This window comes from Ambystoma mexicanum, chromosome 7p (genome assembly GCF_040938575.1).
Source record: "Ambystoma mexicanum isolate Mex_15411 chromosome 7p, UKY_AmexF1_1, whole genome shotgun sequence".
In the NCBI taxonomy this organism is placed as follows: domain Eukaryota; kingdom Metazoa; phylum Chordata; class Amphibia; order Caudata; family Ambystomatidae; genus Ambystoma; species Ambystoma mexicanum.
This window is the reverse complement of record NC_090939.1, coordinates 924407448-924423348: the sequence shown is the minus strand read 5'-3', so window position 1 is coordinate 924423348 and position 15901 is coordinate 924407448. Positions and strand designations below refer to the sequence as shown.

General features: G+C 46.7%; 1 protein-coding gene across 2 annotated transcripts in view; it reads right to left on the bottom strand.

The window, feature by feature from the left end:
* Positions 1-14790, bottom strand: part of FILIP1L (filamin A interacting protein 1 like) — a 1652893-nt gene extending 1638103 nt beyond the window's left edge. For both annotated transcript variants that reach the window (XM_069637213.1, XM_069637214.1), the window contains exon 1: positions 14521-14790. The gene's annotated coding sequence lies outside the window, so the exon portion shown is untranslated. The remainder of the gene's footprint in view (positions 1-14520) is intronic.
* Positions 14791-15901: the final 1111 nt, after the last annotated feature.

Here is a 15901-nt window from a genome sequence, read left to right as displayed (position 1 = left end):
AGTAACTCACATAGCAATACACCTTTTTCCTGACAGAAATGAGCAATTCACAGAATTCTAGGCCATACTATTTTTCAATTAGCTTCAGGAATGCACATTCCCGTGTAATTATTAATTGACCCATACACATCTTCCTCTTCGCAGTCTTACTCTTCCCAGCGGCAATCCCAACTAACAATCCAAACCTTCATTGAAATCCCACCCCTCTTCTCACCATAGATCCTTCTATTTATTTCCTGCCAACCTGGACAGTGATTAGGAGGCCCTGCTCAGATCCAGGAGGCAGAGAAAGTGCTGCCACTTGAGCAGTAGGTCAATGGGGTCGCAAGGCATGTTGGCCTTCAGGGTGGTGGAGCCGGGTCAACAGCCTAGTGGGGCCTGGGATCGACCCCAATGGTATGGCCTAGCCAAATCCTAGGGAGGTCAGCATAGGTGGTGTGGAAACTGTTTCTCGCAGAGGCCCTCCGTCTTCTTTAACAGAAGCAGGGAATGCCGATGCCGATAAGCACATCCCTTCCCTCTGAGTGAGGCGAGTGGAGGGGATTGAGTCAATATCTCTACGGTGCTTCAGGCAGGGAAGGGACACAGAGACTTCAGTTCGTGTGCTGACTCTTCCCGGCTGCTGGCCAGGTGAGTGTGACGCAGTGTGCGCCAGCGAGGGAGGAGCTGGTTTGAGTATCACCTTCCCTCTGCAAGGCCCCTTCTGTGAATGCGACGCAGATGCTAGGTCATGCTCCGGTTCCTCCCTGAAGCGTGACATTGGAGGGAAGGGATGAGATGATGGCAACGGATTGGCACACGGATCCAAGGAGGAGGACATTCATGCGTTCAAGTTCCTGGGCTTTGACCTAAACAGCAAGATGGTTATTGGCTTTAGTTGGTCCTGGTACCTTGCAGTATCAGTATGGGCAAGCACACTACTAAGCAGTGACACCTGGAGCCAACCTCCTGCTCAGACATGGAGGAGATTCCGACCAGGAAAAGGGCCCAGGGAGAGAAATGTAAGGCTAATAAAAGGATTAATAAGCTCCTTAAGGAGTCCATGGGAGAAGAAGAGACTGAGAAGTCTAAGCTTAACTAGAAGTAAGCATGCCCTACTTCTTCTTCCTCCTCCTCCTCCTCCTCCTCCTCCTCCGCTTGCCTCTCATCTGGTGAGGATGACAAGCCCAGGGATGTACTGCTGGACTGAACGGAAGTATCCAAAGTGTTTAAACATGTGCTGATGGGCATGAAATTCAAGGAAGCTACCCCCTTGATGGAAGAAGATGACCCGACAGTCCAACTGTTTGAAGAAGAAGGGAAAAACGACCTTCCTTTTATTCCTGCAATCAGGAAGAGGCTCTTGGAGTACCACCACCTGCACTTGATACCTGATGTCTGCACTTACCCTTGCACTTGCCAGCAGCTGGCCGTACGTTACTTATTGTTTATTATTCTTTATCCCATGTACTGCACTTTCCCCCTCCCCCTTCCCATGCACTTGCGCGATCTGAATGACACCTGGCCTAGTAGGATCGTTGTCTGTCTTCCCTCTGTTCCCCCTCCCTTGCCGCGTCGCGCCTTGAAACACTTGTGTATAAGCACGTTATAAATGCCATCTCATGTATCATATCATACCCTAACGACCCGGAGATGCTCTCATTCCTGCAGTTTATGAATAAATGTTACCTTCTGTATGTAGCAGCAGAATATTCTTAGCTAAGAAGTGATGCAAGGTGTGGTTCGTAGAATGGTAATCCTGATGACAAGGATTTCTGTGATAAACCGAAGGTATCCGGAAGAGAGATCCTGTCACTGAGTGATATAGACTTAGCCAGGATATGTTCCTTGGTGGTCTGCAGGAGTGCGATAGTCTGTAACCGTAGCTGTGCCGAGAAGAAATGAGGCACAGACAGGATTATGAGACTGTCCCAGGACAATTGTTCAACCGTTGCTGTGCCATGGAAAGGAGGGCGGCACAGCCGGAATTACGAGCAAGCTTCTGAGAGCGCAGGGGTGGCGAGAACAAGAGCCTCGAAGATCCGCTGAAGATGGAGGGAGAAATTGTGGGACGTAAATCCCAGGCAAGGGGGAGCCATTAGAAATGGGAGAGCGACTCCAAGATAGAAGGGGGAAAGAAAGGAATACAAGCCAAGGGAGGAAGGTATAGAGCCTTATTATACAGTAGGCGCTAAGGGATTACCGGCACCGGTAAGGTCACCGGTGCCGGTAACCCCTTAGCGCCCTACTATGAGGTCCCTCAGCGGGTCCTGTCCTTAACGTCTGGTCTGACCAGATTTGCGATACCGTTATTAGCTCCTTCCCCATTCCCATTGAGCCCTATGGGGGCTCAAATGGGAATGGGGAATGGTATTTGGAATGGGGATTTACCGGGTCCTCCAGGGTCGGAATGACCCGGTAAATCCCCATACCGCCTACCCGGACCCGGTATGCGGTAAGGGAGTAGCCATGCCGCTAATAGCAGCATGTTACCTCCTACTGTGTAATGAGGCCCATAGTCAGGGACAGGATAAGCCCAAGCAAAGGGAAAAGACAATGGCGAGGAGCAGAAAGTAAAGGGCAAACCTGGAGTACAGTCGAAAACCTGAAACTGAAGGACATTTACTTGAGCTACCATTTCAAGTAAGAAGCAATGCCACGAGTGCTGAAAAAGTCTTGCTATAAGCATTGTCAGGTGATGCAAGATGACTGCCGTTTCTACGAAACACTAGACTGCTGTTTGGAACATATAGGGCCTCATTACGAGTTTGGAGGCAGCCATGGAGCTATTAGCTCCATGGCTGCCTCCAAACGGGGCTCCTTTTCCGCGTTCCTGCAATGGGGACGTGCTGGTTCATTCCGACATAGGAGGACCCGGTAAGTCCTCCTTGCAGGAACCATTCCCCATTCCCATTTGAGCCCCCATAGGGCTCAATGGGAATGGGGATGGAGGTAACAACGGGCACATTTTACCAAGCGTCCGATCCGGGTCCCGCAATGGGAAGCTTGTAATCAGCCCTGATGGAATGAAGCGGGTCGGTCCCGTACCGGCCCCCTTCCTTCCGTCAGCGCAAGCCTCGTAATGAGGCCCATAGACTCCATCTTGGTTGTGGATAATACTATGTTACATGCATCCTTTTCCATCTGCGCCATAGAGACCAGGTGGGCGAGCGGGTCATGAAGCTTTCATTCAGAAGTGTATGCTTCTATGCTTCCTATATAGCCAAATCCTTGCTGGGGATTTTCAGATGCTCTATGACAGGATGGAGGACAGAGCGGATTGCTTGAGTTTGATTGAAGAGATGCATCTACAAACAGACCTATTCTCTGACATAGCCTATGGTGAGGACAGGGCAATGTCCACCTCCAGGTAGGCTTAGAGTGGCCAGAAGACACCTACATGTGTGAGTGGACAATGCACAAACAACTGTGGCCTTTCACTTGCCCTTCCCGGGTTTGAAACTGGTTGGGAACGAGTTAGAGGATAATGTGCACCATTTACACAAAGAGGGTAAGCATTCGGGCACACTCCAAAGATACTCTTGCCAACCACTTTAGAAGACCAAGAATAGGATCCCCTCCTGGCCCCACTATCTGATGCTGATAATGCAGATTCCAGCCACATGTCTCTGCACTGTTGTCTGTACAAGGAAGTTTAGGAATAGTCCCAATGGGATCATGCGGCACACACATCCTGACCCGGGGGTACTAATAGCTTTATAGACCACCACCATGGGCTGCGCCAGCTCTTGGTGGCCCTGATTCTGTATTACCACCCCAGTGTACTCGCGGGAGAGAGCTATAAGGCTTAATTAGCACACAGATTATATTATAGGCCTCTTCTCCGGAATGTTCAAAATGCAGTCTGTAATCTTTGTTATAGGACCTCAGACAAACAAGAATGAACTTGTCATCCATGGAAATGAAATGAGGGGCTCCACTCTATTATTTCCATGGCGTGCTCTTTGGCTGCTGAGAGGGAAACGTCAAGGCGAGTGGTGCTGGGTGGTGTGGCAGAGTGAGCGGCGGGGTCAGCCATAGAGCACAGGGCTTCGAGTAGGCAAGGCAAGGGAGTCTGTCCGGTTCACAACTTGTTCCAAAACCAGGATTAGATTTTCAGATCCAGCTCACTTTTTGAGCAATTTGATTGACTGGCACCCCCACTCAGGGTGCTAATTACAGTGTTTTCTTCAGCCGAGTGATTTGCAAGTTCCAGGTCTCAAGAGGCAAATACAGACCATGTATTCGGCATATCCATGCACATTTAATTGCAACACAGTTCACCTAAATTAGGGGACTTTACATAGTCAGTGGTTACATTGAAAAGATGGTGTTGTTGGGGCACCTAAATATTGGGTTTAGGCACTCTGGCATCTTTAGTGCGCTTCAGGATGTAAACAGAAGATAAGCACTTTGAATTACCTTCACTGAAGCGTTACCTCTGTAAAGCACAGACTCAGTCCTTCAATGGGTAGCAATGGTTTCATTCCTATCTTTCTAATCGCACCATTTCTATGTCTTCATGTATTACCTAGTCTCAATCCTTATCTTTTTCAAACAGGTTTCCCCAAGGTTCTGCTCTTTACCCCTCCGTTTCTCTCTGTACGCGGCTCCTCTTTCTGATATCATCTCTAAATGTGGCTTTTCTTTCCATTTCTATGTGGATGAATCACAGCTCTTGCTCTCCTTCTCTGATTTTTCTGACACTCTTCATGCTACGTGCTCCATGTCTGACCATAATCCAACAATGGATGGATTTTCACTTTCTTCATCTGAATCCCTCCAAGGTGGAGGTTCTTTTGTTACTGGCTTATTCCACTACTTCTCCTCCCGTCTCATCTCCTGCTCTGTTGACTTTTTTTGACTTTGCTCATGACTTTTGATTCCTCTCTCTCTTTTCCTCACCACATTAACTCTACTGTCCGCACTTGTTGGTTCCATCTGTCTAAGATCGTAAGATTGGTCCTTTACTCCTTTATAATCTTTGTCTGCTTCTCAAACCCTTATCACTGCTGTTTCTCTCTCCTGGTTTTTCCTTCTGTTTGGTCCCCCTGTCTATCAGCTCGCCCCACTTCGATCTGTCTGCCATCTCTCGATTCAGACTCGTTCTTGGCACGTAGCTCCCTGGCATAGTTGCAATGCATGAGTCACTGTAAAAAAAAAAAAAAAAACAGGTCTACGAGTTCAATCACATTGGGCCCGTCCTTTGACAATGGCATCATAATGGGCTTCTTTAAGTTTGTCCTTTTAACTGTGCCAAGATTCCTGGCCCGCAGTACATCTTAAAACATTAGCACTGAGGCCTGGGTTAGAGTTAGCCAGAGGTGCTTTCCATAAACCTTCCATTAGGCTACCCAAATCCCAGGGCCTATGGGACAGGCCAATAACCTTCTTGCCCATTGGTTTGCAGGCTCATTTGCTCGAGGCACCTTGTACGCAATGTTTTTTTTAAACATTTTCTCGCAAGTATATATGGGGGTTTGGGTTTCGGTATTTAATTAGGGTGGGGGCATGCTGGGAGGTAGCGGAGGCCCCCCCTTACATTTTAATTGCAAGGAAATGTGTTTTAAAAAATGTCCACAAACAAACAGCATAGAACCGGCCAATCTCACTTCTCCCAGGACAGTAGAGGTAAGTGTAGTTAAAATATGTACAAAAGCAATGAGAATGTCAAAAGCAGCATATTCACACAAAATACTTAAAACATGTAAATACCTTAATAGGAAGGAAAAATAAGCAAGATTTACATTGGGATGAAAAAAGTATGGAAGGAAAACCGGACATCATTAATCGGTAGCCAGCGTTCAACCTCTTCCATGAAATACGTATTGGCGCCATTTCATTCACTGACTTCCTGTCCGGACTGAGGCATGGTTGGGTGGTGTAATATTTGGGAGCCATGCTTCATCCACAATAACTGTCTGCTAAAACTCACAATTAGGTTGGGAAGACCCAACTTCCGTCTTTGCAAAAGCGCTTGACTCATTTCAAAATCTAGTTCCCAAGAGCCGGTTAGGTGAGTCGCAACTGGAGTATGTTGGTAGGCTGAGCAACGACTGACTGGCATCTAGATTAAAGAGAGCACAGCATGGGTTAATGTGCCCACCCATTCCTGTTCCGCCATGGGGTAGCAAGGGGTAGTTTAAGATTTGCCTGAAACTACTTGTTGGTATTCCTTTTTTGCTGTTCAGCAATGGTGGAAATGGAAAAACATTGGTGAGGGATCCCACAAGGTCCGGGGTGGGTGTGGGGTTTGTGGGGGGGGGAGGAAGGGAATTGGTGCCCGAGGAGGCGGGATTGTGGGGGCCTGAGCTGCCAGTTGACCTCCGATCAAAGGAAATGTCCAAAATAATAGTTTTAAATGGCACAATTTCTTTCATGCTGCTTCTTTTCCAAACTAAGTTACTTCACTATGCGGATAATAGTTTTGATCAGTGCTGCTGAGTAAATATTATTTAAAATACACAATTTGCATCCGATTTTATTTTTAAAAAAAACTCCCCCTTGGGTACTATTGAAACGAGGTGATTTCTGTTCGCCAGAAGCAACGTTTTCTTTTACTTGAAGCACACCCGGCACAGTGCCTGCAGCTCCCCTCGGAAAACAGTTGGGTGGCTGCTTCGTGTGGGATAGTTTCAATGTTAATAGGGGTATTTATTTATTCATGCAATGTTTGTCGGATACCTGTATATTTATTTATTCCTGCAATGTTTATTCCTACAAGTATCCGACAAACATTGCATGAATAAATAAATAATCCGGGTCCATGTAGCTGACAAACATTGCATAAATAAATAAATAAACTGGGTCGTGGCTGAGGACTGTAACGTCCTCTGGTGACCCCTTGGACGGGGTCACCAGAGGAAGTTACAGTTTGCATGTCCTGCAGCTGTGACCTGCATCAAAGTTCTGCTGTGTACTCGTAGGGGGGCAGAGCCAGCAGAGCGCTCATGGCGGCAATGAGCTGCTGTGCCCACCTACTCAGTGCCATCATGGGTGGTTTTTATTTCGAAGTAACCTAGCACAGAGCATGGGTTTGCGGTTTGCCGCGGCTGACTCTGGCCGGATCCCGAGATCCGGCTACACATGTGGTGCCCGATCTCGGATCCAGCGAGAGCCGGCCCAATGACCAGCACTGCTGTTCAGGACACACACACTATTTAAGCAGAAAATTGGACAAACTAAGAACTAAACTGGTGACAAGCCTGAAAGTGACAAGAGCTCCTGACCTACAACGAAAGCAACAAATCAAATTTAGTGCTCAACCTATCACCTTGACGGCCAAATCAGGAAATAACATTTACTGTGACTGAACCTCTCTCCCCATAAAATTCCAACTACCGAAAACTGGGGCTGTACGGGGTAAACGCTCCTGTCAAAATGGCAGGTGAGTCTGAAATCTACCAGTCTCACCCCCTTTCCCATCGGACCTCTGTGGCCAATCCCAGGGGAGGATGCTCGGACTTCACCGCTGCCCAAACACCCCAGGGGGGAACTTAAATGCCCAGCTCCATCTGGCCCCCTCTGGGAGGCTAATCGTAGCATATATCTGCAAATCTACAGTAAGCCAGAGAAACAAGAAAAGGAAAACAATTCGAGGATGATGACAAAAATATTTGTAATCAACAAAACAGCAGAAATTGACACAAAAAAGGAATGTGTGTGTCGTGTTGCAGTATCATTACTTGTATGCATTTAAATTTCATTTAGTAGAGCATCTTTAATTAAAACCGTTTCTATCCCCAATCAAGTGACATGCAGCAACTGACAGCCTGTTGTGCAAGACAAATCTTCCCCACTAACATTTAGAGTCCCTTCTCGCTTTTCCAGTTCCAGCTTCAGTTGCTACCCGGAATTTTCAGTCAGAGATGACTACTTCCGGGTTGGAGCTACTCCCCCTTGAAAGCCTGACAGCCTGCAGGTGTGCACTGTGCCACAGAAAATCCACGAGGAGGGTAACCGGGAAATGCAGCTTCATAGGATTTAAACTACACAGAATTATTCACTTTTCAAAACGCTCTGGAAGGGGTAGGCTGAAGCCATCGTTTCCATCACAAATGCAGATTAATATTATAAAACAGATCCGTTCAATATCAGTGTAAGTCACCTACACTGGAACATCAATACAGAAATATATTCTACGAGAAAAGGGAATATTTTGCATTAGGCATACTTCTTTTCATACAGTGTATTGATCTCACAGAGATATTTTTGCTTGATATCAGTCTGCAATGGATTTAATGATGAAAGAGAATTGATTGTCGTTGGGGATGTGGTGCTCAAACTCAGGGCCTGTGCTGGTTGTGTGTTTGTGAGACGCACTTCTGTGCTTCATACAAGACTAGTGCATGGATTTATGCCAGTTCAGGCAGAGTGCCATTTTGCCCCCCTCTTGCAAAAAGGGCCACATTTGCTGTCTATGGAGCCATTATAGGACTTCAGGTTGTCCCACTGCTGGTGTTGATCAAGGCTGGCACCTAGAATGAGTGTTAAGTCAGTTTAATAACCCTAGTTTAACAAAAAAAAGGAGGACAGTTTCACAGCTGGAATCCTGATGACCTACCAAGATGCTTTTAATAAAATATCGAGAGGGATTCACTGGAAAAGAGGGAAAAACATGGGTAAAACATAATGGAAAAAATACAGGAAAAGCAGGAGAGAGTTGTGAAATATTTGGGCTTGGTGGATGGAGGCCCCAGTAAAAAAAAGGGAACTTGATTTGCGAATTTTCATCAGAAATTCCAACTTAATATTCTGGCATGAAACTCCAAGAGTTATTGTATTGTAGCATTGGCACTGGCTCAATAGAATTACAAAATGTCAGTGTAAGTACCAGCTGCTGAGTCTGGAACTGCATGGAATGTTGGTCCCTGTGGGAACATTTACATGGTTAGTAGCGCTAGTGGGAAAGCGGCAAACACATGTTCGCAGGGCAGCACCGAGAATGCCCAATCTTGGCGTGTCTGGTGACTAGCGAGTACCTGTATCAGGTGTGCCTTTCTGAGCACAGTGGTCTCTTCTGATAACTAGTATCAAAGGAGTTCTACCTATCGGTGTCCTACATAGTATCATGAGATATGGGTCTAGCTGCATATGGTCCTGCTGTCCTGCCTTCTCAGGTATCGCCTTGACCCATCCCATCTTGTTTCAATCGCCATGTAGCTAGAAGGATATTATGCAAACAAAATAGTTCATGGTATGCCTTTTAGAGACTATCGTCCACTATACGAAATGAATGCACAGAGTACACCAAGGAGATTTGACCCATTTAGATATGTGTTCATTGAAAGTTTCAAATATACCCAACCTGATTTTGGTTAAGTACGCAGAAGTGTATTTCAGCTTTTTCCTGCTATCATGCAAATGCAAAAATGTTAGTGCATATTATTGGACCATCATGCACACTATTAATATTTTATATTTCTTTCCATTCTTTCCTGTCTTTTGATATTTATTTTGTTTTGATATGTTATACCCACATCCACTTCTTGTCATGAACTACAGAACACGTCCCTTTCGGACTTCCTGGTCCTTTTCACAACGGGGCGTGCACTCCATAATACTCCCAACATGGTCGTCCAGCGTGAAACCCCTTTCTCGCTCCACGCGCTGCACGTAACATATTCTATTAATAGACCACGCCTTCCACGGCTCCACGCGTCTGAATGCTATTGCAAAGTAGCGATCCGACGTGTGTCCCATAGCTCGCAGTATTGTTTCCTTGTACCTGTCTATCAACCTGTCCTTGCCCCTTCCTTTCCTCCTATTTCCTGGACTCGTGTGCTAGTTGCACCTTTCCTAGTTCCCCAGATTCCTGGATCCGCGTCCTGGAAACTGAACGCACTCTGGAGTCGGAAGAGACTCTAGCAGCCTTGTTCAAAACCAGTTCCGTCCGCAAGAAGGCAGCGACCAAGGACTCCAGCAAAGCACGGACCCAGGTGAGAAGGGGTTGAACTCCTTGACACTTCTTTGATTCTAAGATTAACTGACATTGCTCATCTATCTTTCTCCTTTTGTTTATTAAAACATGAGGCGTTCACATTTTATTGTGATTCCTGGTATTATTAGTTTCAAAGCATAGTTTGCAAGCGTATGCACATTGTACCAAAAGAATCATTGTGTCCAAACATACGGCTGATGTAAAAGTCAACACATGTTTCATACTTCAAATTGCTCTTTATCAGGACTTTTATTTCACTTGCTCTACTCCGGCATATCCTGACGCCTGTTTTTTTTATTTGATTGACTAAGTGGTACACTATCAACTTGAACCCAATCACACAGCAATATACTCACACTACAGACACAATACTCAGTGGGACAACATTTTGTTCTCGAAATACACCAGGAATGTCCATCCACTTGAGAATGGCTGTGAGGCCAAAGTAAGGCTATCTAGAAATGTGTATCCAAATGGCAGGATTTTCAGATTACTGTGCTCCTTGATCCAAAGGTCCCACCCAGGCACAATTGATACTGATCTGGATGGCCATTTGGCAATCCAATAATAGCATTCAATATGTTAGTGGATAAAATAACTCTCCCTGTTGAGTGACTCAGTGCAACAGCTCACCCTTGTGTCTCCCTCTTCCGCCTTCGACAAAGGGCAGTTGAGGCATGGATCAGCAAAAGGAGACAATATTTAAGGAGATTCATAACTGACCTATTGATTGCTGAGCTCAAATATCTCATGGCCCAAATGGACACACTGTGCCCTGTACCTTCTTTCTTTGGAGAAAGAGTATCCCTCAGGAAGAAGGGGAAAATACAAGGTGTCCAGTGGGATGTGAGATGAGTTAAGGCTCTTCAGTGATCACACGAGCTGAGGCAGCATTCTGCCATCACAAACTAACAAACCGGGTGGTGCAAAGCATTTATTTATTTATTTATTTATTCGCATTTGTTAAGCGCACATCAGCCCGAAGGCATCGTGGCGCTGGTTACAGAGTTGCTTACTTAGTTACATACAGTTCAAGTAGATACATTTTTTGCATATGTGCAGAAGCAGCAGGAGTACATATAATCGTGATTAATTTAATAGTGCAGTTTTAAGCTTTTTTCGGAAAGAGAACAGAGATGTATCAGCTCTGAGGTCAGTGGGAAGGGAGTTCCAGAGTTTAGGTGCGAGGAAGGGGAAGCCTATACCTCCTGCTTTGGTTCTGTTGATGCGAGGTATTGCTAGTTGGTTCGTATATTGTGCTCGTCTAGGTCTTGTGGATTGGTATCTCTCTATCGTGTCCGATAGATAAGAGGGAGCTGTTCGGTTGATACATTTGTGGGTGGTTGTGAGGATTTTGAATGAAATACGGTCTTTAACTGGGAGCCAATGTGCAGCTATTCTGGCTTGTGTGATGTGTTCTCTTTTGGGTATGCTGAGGGCTGCTCTGAGGGCATTGTTTTGAGTGGTTTGGAGCCTAGATATGTTTTTTTGGGAGGTTCCGGCTAGGAGGGCATTACAATAATCTAGCTTAGCTCCTATAGTTGCTCGGGCGATGGAGAGGCAGCTATCCTTGGTTAGGAATGGTTTTATTGCATTAATGAGTTTAGTAGTAAGTGCTGAGGCCGAGACTATGGCGCTGACTTGTTTGTCCATGGACAGTGTTGCGTCTATGTGAACCCCCAGTGTTTTGACTGAGGATAGGACAGGGATGATGCAATTGTCTATGTTGAAATTGATGTACAGTGGGTTGAGTTTGGCGAGGGTCGATTTCTGTCCTAAGATGAGGATTTCGGTCTTGTCCCCGTTCAAGCAGAGGCCGTTGGTAGCCATCCAGGCCTGTATGGTGGAGTAGATTTGCTGTAAGGTAGATGCGTCTTGGAGATAGTTTCCTGTCAGGGGGAGGAGTACTTGTGTGTCGTCGGCGTAGTTTGTGTATGTGATTCCTAGCGTGTCAAGTTTGTCAAATAGTGGTTTGGTAAAGAGGTTATAGAGTGTAGGGGCAGTACAGGAACCTTGTGGTACCCCACAGTGGATGATGGAGGGTGCAGCATGTGCTGTGTTAGAGAACACTTTCATTGCTCTTCCCTCTAAGAATGATGTTACCCAGGATGCTGCGTCCTTAGAGAAGTGTGCTGCGTGTGTCAAATGGCTAGTAAGAGTGGTGTGGTCTACCAAGTCGAAAGCCGCTGAGAGGTCAAGGAGGAGGAGGAGGGCAGGCTTGCCTTTGTCTAGGATGTTAGTAATTTCATTTTTTAAGTCTAGAAGGGCGGTTTCAGTACCGTGTCCCTTGCGGAATCCGGATTGTCTTTTACCTAGGATTGCGTTCAGTTCCAGGTATAGTTGAATCTGTTTATGGGCAGCCTTGTCGAGTAATTTCAGAAGGAAGGGGACTGTGGTGATGGGACGGTAGTTGTTAGGGTTGGAAGGGTCTAGTGTCGGTTTTTTTAAGAGAGGGCGGACCCAAGCCTCTTTGAGGCTGTTTGGGACTATGCCGGTTTTGAAGGATGCATTGATGAAAGCTGTGAGAAGGGGGGCGAGTGGTTCTGCGCAGTCTTTGATGATTTTTGGGGGGCATACATCACCCTTGCATTGTGATGGTTTGAGGTGTCTGAGAATGTCAATGACTTCAGTTTCTGAGATTTCGGTAAATGTGAATTTGGGTCCGTTTTTTACTTTAGCATGAGGTTTTATCTGAGCCTGTTCATTATGTTTGGGAAGGGTTTTGAGGTGGTGGGATATTTTGTTTTGGAGGAGGTCTATTTTTGTAAGCATGGCTGATTGGATGCCTGTACACCATGCCTCGTCTTTGACGATCTCATCAGGGCATGTGGGTGGTACGGTTAGCTCTTTGAATATATTGAAGAGTTCTTTGGTGTGGGAGTTGGCACTGGCGATGCGGTTGTTGTAAGTTTCTGATTTAGCATGGAGGATTGCATCTTTGTATTTTTTTGCTATGGCTTTAAAGTTAGTTTTTGTGGCATCACATGGGTTAAGCTGCCAGTTGTTTAGGGCTAAGCGTTTGTCTTTGCGCAAGGTCTGGAGTTCCTGGGTGAACCAGGAATTGGAATGGAAGGATTTTTTTTCTTTTTTGGTTTCTAAAGGGGCCGCAGTGTTGACAGCCATAGTGATGGTGTCTTTGAAGATTTCTGCGAGGATGTTGGGGTCATCGGAGAATGGAGGCGCTAGGCAGGGTAGATTGAGGAGTGCGATGATATTATCTGCAGTGAGTTTTTTTGCGCTTCTTGCTGAGGTAGCTAGAGCTTTAATAGGCACTTTAGCGCTTGTTAAGGTAGGGATGTCAAATAGGAGAAGGTTGTGGTCTGTCCATGGGAGGCTGGTATTGGCGGTGATGGTAGTATTGCAGTTGTGATCAATGATCCAGTCAAGGATGCGTCCTTTAGAGTGGGTGGGTGTGGTGATCTTTTGAGAAAAGCCTAGGTCTAGGAGGTCCTTGGCTAGAGAGATGGCAGTTTTGTCCTTGGAGTCATGCGCAGAGGGCTGGGTAGAGGGCGTAACACCAAAAATGGGGAAGAACTTGCTAAAAAATATGCATTCCGAGGGACGGCCTGCAAGCAGTCCCTTCCACACCCACAATTGTGCGGCATGAGATGTATTCATGGATTCGATCGTGCAACCTCTTGGCTAGGAAATGGCCACACAAGTCCTTCATAAGATCCGCCACCCGAAGGCAGGCACAAGTAAACTTGTGCGTAGGATTTGCAGCACAGAGGTGGAGTTGCAGGTCAGATTCGGGGTGTGTGTATGCAACCAGGTTTCGAAACTTTCTTAGGGGTGCGTGTAAGGTTTACCGGGGTTTTGCACGCAGATTTTCCGGGTTTACAACGAGTTACGATTTGTCATATGCAGGTTGTCGGGGTGCCGGGAACAGTTACGGCGGCCACTGCACAGGGTCCCCGAGATGTAGGCCTGATTGCGGGGAACTCTATAAACTGTTTCAAGGGGTTGTGTATTCTCGTCCGTGGGAGCGCACAAACGTGGCTGATCTGGCTGTCCATGCTTTGCGTGTGTGCGTGTCAGGGGCGTTCCGGCCGTGACTTACAAATCGGGTTACTCTACGCAAACAGTTTCATGAATACGCATTTTTTATCAGCATACAGGCTCGCGCAGTGTCCTTCTCGGCATGCAGCACTTGTGGGATTTCTGTGCACATTTCCATGAATCGGGCCCAACATAGTTTCATTGCCCCTGGTTCATAGTCGCCACTTGATGCAGTATATGGTGTGGCACTTAGGGCGAGGGCTGCGTGTGAGATAAGGCACAGGTAAGGTAGCACACATCATGGCACTACGGAAGTCTAGTATTCTGTGGGAGAAACAGAGCCAAAGTCACATTGTGGCTCAAATTGTCCCCCACCTAGCTCCATAGTAAATTGGGGTTTTCAGAGCGAACCTCAAATATGCAAACCACTTCTACTGAAATTCAATATATGTGCATTTGTCTCATACATGCTCTTTGCGGATATTCTAAATGACCTGACTGACTTTCCCAATTGCTGCATCAACAAGACCTGAAATAAATCTCATGTTCTTTGGCGGTTGAGGCAGTTACGAGCAACAGCATTGTACAAGTGTTTGGCTTACCTGCCTGCAAAGCCGCATGTGCAGTTACACCCTGAGCAATCCTTCCCGTGTCCTTGCAATCCAAAAAATCCAGGCACAAATTCTGAGTAGTGGTTCTACAAATTAGGGAAAAAGCCGGATGCCCACGACTGACCTGTGCTTCCATGCACTTCCACGGCCCTATATTTCAGAGCAAGGGTTCTTTAATGTTTTCTAGGGAGAGCTGCAGCTTCAGAGCCGGGCTGTGCTGCTGCTGCTGCGGCTGCTCCTGCTGCAAAGGGACATCAACCGGGCCCTGCCACCGTCTCGGACTTGCCGCTAAATATAGCCAGTCCCCCTTTTAGTTCTGTACAGTTCTCTGCAGACCCTGCTCTGCGGGCAGATGGTCCTGTCAGGAAGCTGACCTCGGGTCTAGGGCTTTGCGAGTTTCCGCGCAGACCCCGGGCTGGACGGGCCGGCGGTGTAATGCGATCAAATACAGTTAGCCATCTGCTCCTTGAAAACAAGGAGGTGGGCATGGGGCAGTCAGCGTGTGTATTCAGGAGGGGTCGCCTTTAATAAAAAGCTAGGTTGTACCAGTCAGTACACAATAATTCCAGGAGCAGGTTTTTATTTTATATTTCTATGAAACATGGCCGAGAGCAGCAATTTTGACAGGCATTGTGCTGAGATCTGCTTTTCCCTCTCGTCTTAAGCAGCGATTATCTCTTGAAGAAAGACGAGCCCGGAGCGCAGAGGGTGCCTCGTGACCTTTACGTGCTCTGTGTACATTAACCCGGAGCAGAATGTACACTACTGTGCGTCTTCGCCCGCGCTCCTGAGGCGGCTGGCGGATTTTTAAAGTGGTGGGCTGGAAATGTTGACTACGACGTGCAGGGGTTCTGCATTCACATGTTGATTATTCGGTGAACTTAGGTTTTCTTTTAAAAAGCCGTACATTTATAAGCAGTTGTGTAAGGGAAGATACTTCAGATGTCAGGTCGGATTACGCATTGAATTGCCCCAGTTGTGTTGCCTCCTCCACTTTGTGGTCGTTCTAGAGGAATGGGATCAAAAGTAACAAAACTACTGTAATCTCACGCCTTACAGCCTCAGCGCGAATGCGTACAACCTCCCTGCTGATTGGCCGTCTTGATCCGACGTGGACACGTCAACACCGTTCAATGGAGGTCAATGGAGGGTTCACCCCGCCTGGCCAGGACGTGATATCTTCCTCGGTCAAACATAGAAACATGTCCCTTCAGCTGTTTCAGGGTCTATATTTCTATAGTGTGTCTGCTCACCTTCATCTCGTGGCTCCTGTCCATCCACCATTACTTCATCCCATTGTTCCTTATCACCTTCTTCAACTTTTCCCTCGAATTACCTTTTGAAATGAGACACATTTCAGGTGATAACACGA